Below are 13,754 nucleotides of genomic sequence, written 5' to 3'. Positions count from 1 at the left end.
CTTTCTCCTTAGGTCTGGAATCTTCTAAGAATGATTTTGGCCTCAGGAACTTGGGTGTTGGACTGACCTGAGATCCTGGCTGTGGCCGTGCCATGCAGGGATGCAAAGGCAGATGGGGAGGGAAGAAGCCCCAAGATTTCCCAGGGAGTGGATTGAGTAGCTGGGTTGTACTGGATGCAAAGGATCAGGGAGAGGCAAGGTAAGCCTCGGAGCCCCAGAAAGAGGTTGTCAGCCCCAGAAAGAGGCTGGTGGGTGTTGCAGGACCAGGGAAGTAGAGGGAGGTGAGGGCGGGGTGAGGTCCAGAAGCAGTGCTCCTGGGGTCCAAGGGAGGCATTAATTTGGTCTGGGTGAAAAAGATCAGGAAGCAGTATTGGTTCCCCAGGTGTCTGGGGACCCAAGACTAGGAATGGCGCAGGGCCCAGACTAGGAGTAGAGAGCTTCAGGGGAGATGGAAGGGTGAATGTGTCTGGGGGAGTCAAGGCGGGGAGGGCTGCGCAAATAGACTTACCCCAAGAGGCCTGAGGATAGGAGAGCAGGCTAGGAGAGTTAGTCGGTGGTGCAGGCCCAGGGAAGCAGAGAGAGGTGAGGGCTCGGCCAGGTCCAGAAGCGGTGCTCCTGGGGCCCAAGGAAGGCAGTAAGTTGGTCTGGGTGAGAAGGATCAGGAAGCAGTATTGGTTCTCCAGGTGTCTGGGGGCCCAAGACTAGGAATGGGCGCAGGGCCCAAACTAGGAGTAGAGAACAGCGGGGGAGATGGAAGGGTGAACACAGTTGGGGGAGTCAGCGTGCGGGCTGCTCAATAGACTTACCCCAAGAGAGGCCTGAGGGCAGGAGAGCAGGCCAGGAGAGTTAGTCGGTGGTGCAGGTCCAGGGAAGCAGGGAGAGGTGAGGGCGGGGCCAGGTCCCGAAGCAGTGCTCCTGGAGCCCAAGGAAGGCACCAAGCTGGCCTGGGCGAAAAGGATCAGGAAGCAGCACCGGTTCCCCAGGTGTCTGGGGACCCAAGACCAGGAATGGCGCAGGGCCCAAACCAGGAGCAGAGAACAGCGGGGGAGATGGAAGGGCGAATGACGCCGGGGGAGTCAAGGCGCGGAGGGCTCCGCAATCACATTTCCTATTTTTTACATTTTTGTTTTTTTACGTGTTTGAGTTCTTTGTCTCGGTGTATGTGATGCCTGATGCCCGAGGAGGCCAGAAGAGGGTGTCAGATCCCCTGGAATTGGAGCTTCAGACCTTTGTAAGCCACTGTGTTGTTTCAGGAACTGAACCTGGATTCTCTGCAAGAGCAGCCAATGTTCTAACTGCTGAGCCGTCTCTCCAGTCCTACATTTCCCATTTTTAAAAGAAGGATTAATGAAAGTTTTTAATTATCTTTATCATATGCTTATTTTTTCAGTAGGACTTTGAATAATCCATTTCTGTCTGTTTTTTATAGCATCTAAGCATTATTTATCTCTCCTCTCACTTTCCTGTATAACCCTCCCTATTCCTGCCCCAGTTAAAGTACTCCCTCTTTTCCTCATTTCCCCCTTAATAACTTATTTTTAAATGGAATTTCTCAACAAATTTTTGAATCATTTATTTGAAGCAAAAGTAGATAATCTGTATTATCTTTCATGAAAATACTGTCAGTTATTTGTAATTTTTATAAAGAGAAAAATGCAAATAGAAGTTTAAATTACATACATATACACATGTTTGTTGGTGCACACATGAGAGTACATGCTTGAACATACACTATCCAGCCACAGCTTGCAGGTGGTTGTTAGAAGATAATTTTCTGGAGTAATTATTTCCTTCTACCATGTGGATTCTGGGAATTGGACTGCAGTGGTCAGGCTTGGTGGTAGGTACCTTTACCAGCTGAACCATCAAGCTGTCCCCAAGACTGTTTTGATTACAAGCACACAGAACCACACCTGGTATATTTCCTACTCATTTACAAATTCAAATTACCTGTATTTTGTGTGTGTGTGTGTGTGTGTGTGTGTGTGTGTTCACAAGCTCACATACACAAACAGGATTACGCCATTTCCTACTGGTGGAGCTCAGAGGAAATTTGGTTCTCTGGTTGGTTCTCTGCTTCCACTACATTGGTCTTAGCTATGGAACTTTGATTGCCAGCTTTTGGGGCAAGTGCTTTTGTGCACTTAAATAATCTATACAGTCCACATTTCCTATTCTTAATCTCTTCCCTGGAGAATGGCTGCTGATATTTCCCCACAAAAGGCTCTAGAGCACAGTAGACAGGTATGGGGGCTCTGAGTCAACCAAGATGGATTTATCTATATGAACAGGTTTAATCAGTCTATTTGAACCCCAAGCTTCTTATCTGTGACATGGGGAAATAATGGTTTCTACCTAATAGACTTGTTGGAATAATAAAACAGAGGTAAAGCACTTGGAATAGTGCTCACATCAGGCTTCCTATAATTGCAACAAGAATTTATTATTTGGGGATTTTGGCCCCATATACTATTCCCCATTGCACCCAGTTACTTGTGCTGGACTTGTCAAAAGACAAGATTTCTTGAGAAGTGAGAGGTTGTGTTGAGACAAGGTTGAGAGCCAGCCTGTGGTTTGAGGGAGTTACGTGTCAGGCCAACCCTGCTCTGACCAGACGCTCCCTCTGGTGGACAACCAATATCAAGCATGGACCCTGGTTCTAAGATTGGCCAGTGCTTTAGCTTCAACTGGAGAATCATTTACAAGGTTAGAATAAAAGAAAGAGAAAGTGGGAGTATCTAATGCGTAATTAGGAACATCATAAATATACAGACACGTGACATGAGATTTTGAGGGATCAAGTTCTGAGGTAGAAAGTGGAGCTTTAAGGAGAAATATAGCCTGGATCTATTACAAAAAGAACACATACGATAAGGGAGCAGACAAATGTGGTCAAGGATCCTAGGAGCATGTCTGATGTCTATAGTGGCACAGCATGAGGGAGGGGCAGAGGGAAATATTGGAAGAAATGACTGGATGTCAGGAGGTTGCCTCTAAAGAGAAAGTTTATACAGGCAATTGTGACCTTTGAGGTAAGTCCTGAGAGACAAGCTGCTGTCATGGCAGACAGGATGGATGCACAGTGGCCTCAAGCTGACTTTGCCATAAACAGCATTGTGATAATTTTGGGAAGATGAAGGCATTTTTCCTTGTTAATTCACACTTCTTTCAGATATGAAAGAATGCTCACAACTTAGTTCTTAAGGACCTAAGTTGTTTCAAGTTAATTATAGGACAAGGTGTATAATAGGTAAGATCTTACTAAGGAAGTAAGTTTATAAACAACCACTGTCTTTGTGTAGTGGTTTGTGGTAATTAAGAAATGTGGTTTTAACAGTGATTGCCCTTACAGAGTAGAGTGTGTGATTGTCATTTGACAGTTTTATTTGACATGTTATTTCATAAATCCTTCAGACTACCTGCAAAATCATAATGAGGAATTTACTCATTTACTCATTCAAAATACATGATAGCAGAAATGTGCAAATATTAAGCAACCAATAGATGACAGGCATAGGCTCCCTGGTGAAAGGCTCACATGCCGTGCCCTCCAAGTGTCTGTGATCTAGAATATTTTATCTCAACTTCTGGTTAGAGGCATGCACTATCAAACATGACCCAAACAGAAAATAAATAGATAGATAGATAATAAATAAAATTGGGTTAGTTTAAGGGAGGGGTGAGGGAAGGGTATACAAGGAACCTAGGGGATAGAGGGAAAGAAGGCACTCAAGAGAGGTAGGACCATAGGAGAAGGGTATTAGTAAAGGAGAAAGGGGGAAAATGTGGGCACCTTTATTGGGGAAACAATGATGGAGGGGTTAGACAATGTGAGAGATAAATAATGCCTAGCTAGTTTTAAAAAGCTGGAGGGAACCATATTACTCCAACAACCTACTGACAAATTATACATAGGAGATCAAGAAATATATGTCTAAGTAAGGTTTATCTGAGAACAATTGGTCTTTGCCCAAGATTTATCGATGTGACACACAATAATTAAAAGTACCAGACTGGTGGAACTAACCTTCTTGCATGGTTAACAGACATACTTTGAGGCCTATAATAATTTGGTCAGAGGGACATAAAGGACACTTTTTGCTCCTTGTCCTCCTAGGTCGACTAGTTCCAGGGGACTATGAGCATCGCCCAAAATATCCTGTAATTGTGGTGGGTCACCTGTCCACTTGATCAAGGAGGCTGAGGAGACCCCATGAGAACTAGTGTCCAGTCTACAAAGAGAGGGTCAACACAGAGGACACGTTTCCTTCATGCTTCCACGTGAAGCCACCCACGGTCGAGCAGGACCTTTGACTTATCTTCACATGGGTGGAACTGGTAAAAGAAAGGAGCCAGGGGCTCCTCCCAAGCCCATGTGACCCCTGAGGAACAGATCCTCAAACGACCTTAAGAGTAAAAATAAATTGGTTTATCTGGGCCAACTATATGGCCTTAAACACACTAAAGGAAAGTATAACCAAAGGTTAAAGGGGCCAATATAATTTTTTAAGAGTCCATATGCATAGCTAAAGGCTACAGAACAAGCAACAATGCCAGACAGAAGAAGATACCTTCTTTTGAGTTGTTGGCCAGGGTGGCCAAAGGGACTCCCAGATAGAAACCCAGCATAGAACTGGGAAAACAAACAGCCAACCCCAATCTTATCTAAAGGAATATTGACAACTGATTGCTGCTAGATGAGGAACTGGTGACCTTCCTAAATCAAAGACCTCTAGATAGGCTGACTAGATTCACTAGATGGACAAATAGTGGGGAACAGCTGGGGGTGCCGACCACACAGCGGACAGTAGCAGGGATAACAGAGTATAAGGGCTCTAGTGGGGGGAGGGAGGCTATGGGAGAGTGCCATCTGGGAAGTGGGTGTATAGTTGAATAAGATGGTTTGGAATGTTCTGTGTGCTACACACACACACACACACACACACACACACACAATCAACAAATTTAAAAATGTATTATATTTGAGGAGGAAGCATAAAAAGTTATGACATGTTAATTAGTAGAGGTGATAAACATTACCATTAAAATCTACCCGATGGCTTTATAGATATACAGAGGCGCCAAGGATCCAAGTGCAACCGATTATGACTAGTAGTAATCAGATACATACAGATTAGCGATGCATGTGCCAACATCTCAGTGTTAGTAGCAAAAACAATGAGTCTTTCTGCAAGGAACAATATATTAAAAATGAAATGGAGATCTTTTTTAAAGGTTAAGAACTTATTCAGTTTTATGTCTTACAGAGCTGTATTATACTGAGTTCAATATTGTATAGCTGTATTAATTCAAATGTGAACCTAGAAACTTATAGCTGAGATGCACCTTTGGTCTGGAGTGTGTTACTGAATATGTTAAAGCTGTAATGAAATGCTTCTTCTAATCATGTGGTTATTACATTTTTAAAAAAATTTTAAAAATAATTCTTCAAAGCTTTGTCCATCAGTGCTCCTTTAATTTCTTTCTCTTGTCTTATTGCTGTAGCAACAGTTTCAAGCAGTATATTGAAAAGGAGTAGAGACAGTGGATATACTTGTCTGGTTCCTAATTTTACTGGGAATGCTTCTGTTTTTTTCCACTTAGAATGATATTGGCTGTAGGCTTATTGTATATAGCTTTAATTATGTTGAAGAATGTTCCCTCCAATCCAATTCCTTCTAGGACTTCTAAAATGAATTCATGTTGGATTTTGTCAAAAATGAATTTTTCTGTATGAAACTGTGTATTTTAATAATAAAATGGAGATCTTTGTTAAAGGTTAAAACCTCATTTAATTTTATGTCTTAAAGGGTTTATACTGAATACAATATTGTATAACTGTATTAATTCAACTCTAAACCTAAAAATTTACAGCCAATTTTGAAAGAGATGCATCTTAGCTCTGGAAATTTTTATTGAATATGTCAATGCTGTTTTAATGAAATGCTTCTTCTAATTATGTGGTTATTAAATAATTTTTAAAAGTTTAAAATTTAATTAAAAATTAAATTAAATTAAAAATTACTACTTTGTAATTGCAACAATAGTCATTTTATTTTAAAATAAATGTTGGACATCATGTACTCTGATTCCATTATTCTAGTAGATTAAAGTATCTTTTACTAGATTTTGATCTGTTATCACCAGTTGTCCCAGGAGTCTGAATTTCATAAGATTGCTCTACCTGTGATTTATAGAGATGGAGTAAGGCAATTATATTTATATCTCTGTTACTTGATTTTCCTTTAAGTTTTATTTTTTTTTATTGAGAGAGCATCTCCCTATGTATCCCACACTAACCTTGAGTTATGTATGTAGTCCAGGCTGTCCTCAAACTTGGATTAGTCTTCCTACCCCACCCTCCCAAGAACTGGGATTACAGGAGCACACACTTTTTAGACTGTAATAACCCTGGAGATTTGTAGAGCCCCTTAACGTGCTTGGATTTTTTTTTTTAAAACTCTATGTGCTTCTTTGTCTGTTTCAGCCAATGCCTTTCTAGATTTTACTTTTTAACTCTGAAATGTAAATTCCTCACCAATCCCAGGCAGTCTGTTTTCCTTGATTTCCTGTGAGACCATTCTTAAGTGAAACCCTCAAGGTGAGATTCCGGAGAGTGGTGGAAGTTCATATTTCCTCCTTCACCAGCTTGGTAAGGCATAGATTCTTGTTAGCATTCAAATTTCCTTTGAGAGTGGTGATATTCTGCCTTCAGTACTGTCATCATTGTTAGCTACTTTCCCTGCTACATTCTGCTGCTGTGATTTTTACCAGTATCATCAGTTTTCCCCATGAATGGGAATCCATGCTCTGGGCAAAGTGTTGGAGGAAGGGGAAAGAAGTCAAGAAGAACAGGGCATGGGGAGGAGGTGGAAGAACAACAGTAAGGCAAAAGTGGCTGGTGATGCATGCTGCAGTTACTGAAGCTGGATTTTGAAGACATCCTAAGTCCTTCTCTTTTTTTGTCCCATTAGGAAGCTACAGAGGAACCTGAAGATGCCTCAGGGACACAACTCTCACATGCTGCCCTCCTTAGGTGAAGAAAATTCATGACTTAGAAAAAGTAATTTTAGCCTGCCCTCTGGTGGCAAAAATGGAGTACTGCAGCAATGGCATTTTTTTCTTTATTCTTTTCTGATTACAAGTGTTCATATGGTACTAGAAATGAAGGCTTATAACTCAGAAATTGTTTCTGCTAGCTGCTCCAACTTTGCCAATTTAACTTCTTTTAGAGAAAAGAACTATGAAAATTAGTTTTATACTTCTGGGTCTTTTGAGTTTTTAAGTGTTCACATAGGCCTCTTTACCTTTAGTGAACAACTCACATGGAGCTGGAAGGAACTGATGCATGTCTTGGCAGGGAGGAAGGGACAGCCTACCTAGGTCTCTGGCCCCTCGTGTGACTGAAGAGTCCTTGGTGGGCAGCCATATGGTTTCTGGTTTATCCAAAAGAGAGTAAGGGGTCAGGAACTCAGATTGGACCCTTGTGGGAAAGACAGTGATATGCAAGGAGACTCAGGAATCCTACCTGTGTTTATGGCCTTTGGGTTGATAGAAGGGTCCCTGGTGGGCTGACCATCAAGGTCTGGTGTATCTCCAAAGGCAGGAGGTGTTCAGGAGGGAGTGGGGAACCCTGGTAAGGTGGTGAGGGCGGTATTTTGTCCACTTATCTGAGTTTCCAAGACAGGAAAGCCTTGTATAGAGTCCCTGGTGTTCAGCCAGATGGGGCTTTGGGTATCTCAAAGTGACGGAGGTGGTAGAGAGGTGGGGGATGCCTGGCAACAGGGGACTCTGTGTCCTTGCCTTTTGCAGGAGGGGGCAGTCTTTCTGGGTCTCTGCACCAGGCAGTGTTCTTGCAGATTCCCTAGTGGGCAGAGACTGGTTGGATCTGGTGTATTGGAAAGGGAAGAATGAGATGAAGAAGAGGAGAGGAACTCTGCCAGGATGGCACTGAGTTGGCGGTGGCATTCTATCTGTAGCTTCAAACCATGTAAGGTAAAAGAAGAGTGCCCGATGAGCAGCCCAGTGGGTTTTTGGTGTATCCCAAAGGCACAAATGGGGTCAGAAGGAGGTTGGGAACACTAGCAAGGAATGGCTGCGGCTGGTTTGGGGTAATGGCAGGGGACTGTGTTAGCCTACCTGTGTCTCAGGCCATTGGGACAACTGCAGAATCCTGCTGGGCATTCTGGGGGGGGCTCTGGTATATCCCAAAGGGAGAAGGGGGTCAGGAAGATGTGGGGAACCCTGGCAGGGTACAGTACTCAGGCTTTCAGCTAATGGCAGGGAAGTGGGGAAGGGCTGAGACTATCTGGGTCTGCTTCCTTCATGGGGTGACTGGAGAGTAACTATTATGCAGCCAGATAGGGTCTGGGATGTCTTAAATGAAGGTGGGGTTGTGGTGGTCAGGAAGAGCAGGGCAGGGTGTTCGGGATGTCTTCCCTGTGGGTCAAATGGAGAGCCTCTGCTGTGCGGCCAGGTGGGTTTTGGGGTACCCCAGGCAGAGAAAGGGTGTTAAGATTAGGCAGGTATCCCTCACACAGGGTCTTGGCCTGAATTTGGGGTGATTGCAGGCCAGCAAGGGGCAGTCTACCTGGACTTCTAGGCTAAGGGAGGCAGCTAGAGACTCCCTGATGGGCAGCCAGGTGGAGATTGGAGTATTCTAAAGAAAGGGCGTTGGCAGAAAGAGAGATTGATCCATGGCAGAAGGTGATCTCAGGTACTCGGGTCTTGACATAGGGGCAAGGCCAGCATATCTGGGAATCTGCACCACAGAAGATGCCTAGAGGGTCCCTAGTGGGCATTCAGGTGGGGTCTTGTGTATCCCAAAAGGAAGGAAGGAGTCAGGAGCAGGGGAGGAACACTGTCAGGATGGCACAGAGGAAGCAGCATCTTGACTGAATCTCCTAACCTTGTGGGGGTACTGAAGAGTCCCTGCTGGGCAGCAGTGTGGGTCCTGGGCTATCCCAAAGCTAAGGAGATCAGAAAACCCAGAGAACACTGGCACTGGGAGAGGTAGGGCTTTCGGGTATGTTTGTGATAAGGGAACTTAACTGTGTCTCAGACCCATGGGGAAACTGCAGAGTCCTTTGTGGCCTGCCTGGTGGGCTCTTGTGTATCCCAAAGGGAGTGATAAAGTCAGGAGAATGAGGGGAACCCTGGCAGGGGAAGATAGATATGATTTGAGGTGGTGGGAGGGAGGCAAGGGCAGCCTGGCCATTTTTGAGACTGCAGAGTCTATGATGAGTAGTGGGATGGAGTCTGGCATATGTAAAACAGAGGGAGGGGCCAGGAAGAGATGTAGAAACTTGGTAGGTTTGCAAGGGGTGGCAGCATCCGTGTTTGAGCTCTTAACATTGTGGGGCAACTGGAAGTCCCTTGTGGGCAGCAGTGGGTTCTGATGTATCCCAGAGGGAGTCAGAAAGCAGTGAGGAAACACGGGCAAGGAACAGATGGGGGGGGGGATTGGGGTAATGATGGAGTAGGGGGAAGCTTACCTGTCATTGGGCTTGTGAAGTGACTGGAGAGTCCCTGCTTGGCAGCCCCATGGGCTTTGGTGTATCCCAAAGGACAGAGGGTTATAGAGGAGGCAGAGAACCTTGGCAGGTGCCGCATAAGACTCTGTGATAATGGTAAGAAGGTGAGGTAGGTGAGACTACCTGAGTCTCCTGGCTTTGTGGGGCAATAAGAGAGAAGATGGTATTCAGTCTTCTGGGGTCTGGGGTATGTCAAAGGAAGGAAGGAGGTCAGGAAGATCAATGGATCACTAGAAGAGGGTCAAAATGGTCAGGGGCATCCTACCTGGGTGTTGAATGTAGTCTCTGGTGGGCAACCTTGTGGGTTCTGGGGTGTCCCAGTTGGAGGCAGGGCATCAGGATAAGGCCAGGAATCCAGGTAAGGGACAGCAGCAGTGATTTGGGGTAATGGCAGGCCAGTGCGAGGCAGCCTACTTGGGTCTCTGGACTAGTGTGATGTGGGGGGAGGCAACTGGAGAGGTTCTGGTGGGCAGTTGGGTGGGGTTAGTTGTATACTAAAATTGAGGGATGGGTTTTAGAAGAGGCAGAGAAGCATGGCATGGAGTGGTCTTGGCAGGGAGGCAGGGGCAGTTTAGCTAGGTCTTTGGACTACACAGGGCACCTGTACAATTTAACTTATGTGGTCATTTGTGATCTGAGCTATCCATAAAAGATGAAGGTGGGGTCAGGGTGGTGTAGGGACCCCTGTTAGAATGGCAGGGTAGCGGGGGGAGCCTATGTGGGTCTCTGGACTACAGAGGGTACTAGAGAACTCCTAGTGGGCTGTCAGGTTGTGTCTGGTTTAGTGCAAAAAGAAGGTGGGGGTCAGGAAGAGTCAGAGAACCCTGGCAGCAAGCAGTGGAGAGGTTTTGGGGTCTTGGCAGGGAGGCAGGGGCAGCCTACCTGGGTCTCTGGCTCCTGGGTTACTGTAGAGTTCCTGTTGGGTAACCAGGTGGATTTTGGTCTATCAAAAAGGGAGGAAGGGATCAGGAGCCCAGGAGGAACCCTTTGAATGGAAGACAACTGGGATTTGAGGTGATAAGCAAGAAGTCTTAGAAATCCTACCTATGTCTCTGGCCACTGGGGTGACATAAGAGTATCTGTTGGCCTTTCAGGTGTGGTGTTGTATATCTCCAAAGGCAGGAGGTGTTCAGGAGGATACAGAGAAGACGTGAAAAGATGCAAGTGTGGCGTGGACTGTTTACCTGGGTATTCAGGATACTTGGGCCTTGTGGAGAATTCCTGGTTTTCAGCCCAATTGTGTCTGCTTTATATCAAAGGTTATCTAGTGGTCAGGAAGAAATGATTAACCCTGGCAGGGAGCAGTGATAGGGCTTTGGATTCTCGGCAGGAGGCAGGGGAAGCCAACCTAGGTCTCTGGCTGCTGAGGTGATAGAAGAATCCCTGGGGAGTGGTCAGGTGATTTCTGAATTATCTAAATTGGAAGAAGGGTTCAGGTAGCAGGGAGGAACCCCTTCAGGTTGAAGACAGCAAGGCTTTGTGGTGATGGCAGAGACAGGAGCAGCCTACCTGGGTCTGGCTGCTGGGGTTATGAAAGCAGCATATCCAAAGGCAGGAGGTGTTCACAAGGAGGCTGGGAAGCTGATAGCAGGGCATGGGAATATGGTATACTTATCTGGGTCTTGACAAAACTTGAGTTTTGTGGAAGAATAACTAGTGGTCAGGTGAGGTCTCTTGTAGGCCAAAGAGATGTAGTGTGTCAGGAGGAGGTGAGGCACTCTGGCAGGATGGCACAGAGAAGGTGCCATCTTACCTGGATTTCCTAATCATGTAAAGGGACTGAAGTGTGTCTCCTAGTCAGTCATGGTCCTGGTGTATCTCACATGAAAGGAGGATGTCAGAAAAACCTGGAGAACAGGTTTTGCACGACTTTCAATTGTAGGATGGAGGGATGGTAAAGATTACCTGTGTCTCAGGCCCATTAAGTCAATCCTGGTCAGCCAAATGTGTTCTAGTGTATTCCCCAAAGAGGAAGGTGGTTCAGGCGGGAACATTGGCAGCGGCGCAGGGTAATTTTTTTCTCAGACTCCTAACCTTGTGGTGTAATTGGAAAGTCCCTGCTGGGCAGCTAGGTGTGATTGTGTGGTGTACCAAAACATTGGGGCAGAGGATTGAGGAAGAGGCATGGAACACTGGCAGAGGGCGATGGTAGGTCTTTGGGGTCTTGACAGGGAGGCAGAGGAAGCCTATCTGGGTCTCTGGCGCCTGAGGTGACAGAAGAGTCCCTGGTGGGCTGTCGTGAGTGGTTTGATGTATCTCCAAAGTCTGGAGTTGTTCAGGAGGATACAGGGAAGTCTGGAAGGATAGCAGAGGGTTGTGAGCCACTTATCTTGATCTTCAGGACATTTGGGTCTTGAGAAAAGTCCTGGGTGGTCAACCAGATGGGGTCTGGTGTATCCCAAATAGAAGACGGGAGTCAGGAACAGGCAAAGCACCCTGTCAGGATGTCACAGAATAGTCAGCACCCCTCCTGGGTCTCCTAACCATGTGGAGTGACTGAAGAGTTCCTGCTGGGCAGGTTGGTGTGTTCTGGGTTATCTCAAAGGAAGAAATAGATCGAAAACACTCACCTAACCTTACACAGGCTGCTTCAGGGCTTTCAGGTATAGGATGAAAGGGTGAGCTTACCTATATCTCAGAACCATGGGGCACCTGCAGAGTCCCTGCTGGGAAGCCAGCTGGACTCAGGTGTTTCCCACAGGGAGGGAGGTGTTCAGGAGGAGAATGGGAAACCAGGGTGCCAGGGGAGTGTGGGTCACTTATCTGGATCTCCAGGACACTTGGGCTTTGTGGAGAGTGCCTGGTGTTCAGCCTAGTTGGGTCTGATGTTGCCCAAATGAATGGAGTGGGTTAGGAGGAGGCGGGGCACCCCTGGCAGCATGGCACAGAGGCAGAATTCTCAATGGATTTCCTAATCATGTAAAGCAACTGAAGCATCCCTCCTGAGCAGCCAGATGAGTTCTGGTGTATAACATAGGGAAGTAGCATGTCAGAAAAACCTTGGATACCCTGGTACAGGCTGCTGCAGGGCTTTCAGGTATAGGGTGAATGGGAGGGGGATCTTACCTGTGTCTCAGGACCATGGGGGAGCCCACAGAGTCCCTGCTGGTTAGCCAGATGGCCTTGGCATATCCTAAAGAGAGGGAGGATGTCTGGAGGAGGATCAGAACCCCAGCAGTATGGCAGGGGAACATGGGATGCCTTCCTGAGTCTCCAGGACAAGCCAGCCTTGTGGAGAGTCCCTGGTGGTCAGATGGCTGGTTTGGGGGTACCCAAAGGGAGGAAGGGAGATCCAGAAAAGGGCACAGATCCCTGGCAGCAGGGCCTTGGCAAAGTGGGTGGTGCCAGCCTATTTGGACCATCTTGGGCACCTGGAGTGTTTCTAGCGGGCAGCCTGGTGGGGTCTGGTTTACCCTAAATGGCAGAATAGGGTCAGGAGGAGGTGACAAGATGGGATAGAAGAGGCAGTATCCTACATGGGTCTCCTAGCCATGCAGGATGACTAAAGAGTACCTGGTGGGTTCTAGGATATAGGAAATGGAAAGAGAAGCTCAGAAAACCCTGGGGAATACTGGCAGAGGCTGCTGCAGGGCATTCATCTGTAGGGTGAGGGAATGGAAAAGCTTACCTGTGTCTTAGGCCCACCAGGACAATGAGAATCCCTCCTGGTCAGCCAGATGTGTTCTGATGTATCCCAAAGGGAGGTCAGGAGAAGATACTGAATCTTGGCACGTGTACAGGAGGGGAGCAGTGGCATCCTTCTTTGGGCTCCTAACATTTTGGTGCAATTGGAGATTCCTTGGTGGCCAGCTGGGTGCAGTCTGTGGTTTTCCAAATGGAAGGAGGAGGTTTCAGAAAGAAGCAGGAAACCCTGGCAGGGTATAGTTGCAACAGGGTTTTGGGAGTGATGACCAGCCAGTGAGAGAAGTCCACTGGGTCTCTGGACTTAGAGTGAAACTTCAGAATTCCTGCTGGATAGCCAGATGTGGTCTGTGGTATAACAAAAGGACTGAGGAGGATTCATAAAGAGACAGGGAACTCTAGCAGGACTTGGTGGTGGGTCTTTGGGTTCTTGGCAAGGAGACAGTGGTAGTTGACATGGGTTTGTGGAATATGGAGAAGGGGCACAACTGGAGAATCCTTGGTAGGCAGCCAAGTTGTGTCAGGGCTATTACAAAGTGAGGAATGGTTCAGAAACAGGCAGGCAACTCTGGCAGAACT

General features: G+C 46.5%; 1 pseudogene; it reads right to left on the bottom strand.

Annotated features, from left to right (window-relative positions):
* The window catches only part of LOC115067660, a 35,161-nt pseudogene that overhangs the window by 12,786 nt on the left and 8,621 nt on the right, over positions 1–13,754 (bottom strand).

Source organism: Nannospalax galili, unplaced genomic scaffold (genome assembly GCF_000622305.1).
Source record: "Nannospalax galili isolate Female #2095 unplaced genomic scaffold, S.galili_v1.0 scaffold25, whole genome shotgun sequence".
NCBI lineage: Eukaryota > Metazoa > Chordata > Mammalia > Rodentia > Spalacidae > Nannospalax > Nannospalax galili.
Note: the sequence above shows the minus strand (reverse complement) of the source record. Positions and strands in the feature narration are given on the sequence as shown.